Raw genomic sequence first — 1,237 nt, forward strand, 5'->3', positions numbered from 1 at the left:
AAAAAAAAAAAAAAAAAAAAGTTATTTTATGTATAGGGGTGTTTTGCCTGCATTGTGTTTGTGTATCACACTCATGCCTGGTGCTCAGTAAGGCCAGGGTATGGCATCAGACTGCCCTGGAATCGGAGTTATAGATCAATGTGGGTCCTGGGAGTTAAAGCTAGGTCCTCTGGAGGGACAGGCAGTGTTCTTAACTGCTGAGCAAGCCATTTATCTGTCCAGTCCCAAAAATCAATAAACAAAACTAGTCTCAGGCCACCGGAGACCTGCTCAGTTAGAAACTATAACAGAGTCTTGAGTGATTAGGACACACAAAAAATGTTTGAGAAACGTTATGATTTTTATAGTCCTAGCACTTGGCAGACTGAGGCAGGAGGATCATGGGTTTGCAGCCAAATTAGGATACATAGCAAGACTGGGAGGTCAGCAGGTAGGAGCAGAGCAGTCAAACACAGGATACTCTCATGTGAGAGTAAACTGGCTCAGGTCCTCGGCATAGTGGTGATGGAACAGGGCAGAGTCGCCAAGTGCACACGGGGGCAACACTGGCTGACACTTTGGGGTCATTTAACTTTGCCAGACATGCTCTTGGTGACTGTTACCCTTCATGTCTGAATGTCTGACAACCTTGAAAATATTTTCTCCCCACATTCAAGGGACAGGGACAGGTCAGGTCCCCTACTCAGGTCACACAGTGGGTATTTCCTCAGCCCAACACCCATTTAACAACGTTTTTGTGGGAGGAGTCAAAACAAGGTTTCTCTGTGCAGCCTTAAGCTGTTCTGGAACTTGATTTGTAGGCCAGGCTGGCCTCAAACTCAGAAATCCATCTGCCTCTGCCTCTGCCTCTTTCTCTGGAGTGCCTGGGATCAGTGGTGTGTGCTACTACCACCTTGCTAAAATACTTTTTTAAAATTAGATCTCTTCATTTTATTTTACATGTGAGTATGATTATGCTGGTGAGAGAACCTTGGGCAGGAGATATCTGGAGTTAGAGGAATGGATTTTCCAAGGGTCCCTCAAACTGGGTGTGTGTGTGTGTGTGTGTGTGTGTGTGTGTGTGTGTGTGTGTGACTCTGAACTGCTCCCTAGTGCCCACCTCTCTCACACCTTTTATTTGTTTGTTGATTGTTTTTTTGTTGTTGTTTTTGTTTTTGTTTTTGTTTTTCGAGACAGGGTTTCCCTGTATAGCCCTGACTGTCCTGGAACTCACTCTGTAGACCAGGCTGGCCTCGAA

General features: G+C 45.4%; 1 protein-coding gene across 3 annotated transcripts in view; it reads left to right on the top strand.

Moving 5' to 3' along the window:
* Adap2 (ArfGAP with dual PH domains 2) overlaps window positions 1–1,237 on the top strand; it is a 25,995-nt gene that overhangs the window by 11,898 nt on the left and 12,860 nt on the right. The window lies entirely within an intron of this gene.

Source organism: Mastomys coucha, unplaced genomic scaffold (assembly GCF_008632895.1).
Source record: "Mastomys coucha isolate ucsf_1 unplaced genomic scaffold, UCSF_Mcou_1 pScaffold5, whole genome shotgun sequence".
Lineage (NCBI taxonomy): Eukaryota > Metazoa > Chordata > Mammalia > Rodentia > Muridae > Mastomys > Mastomys coucha.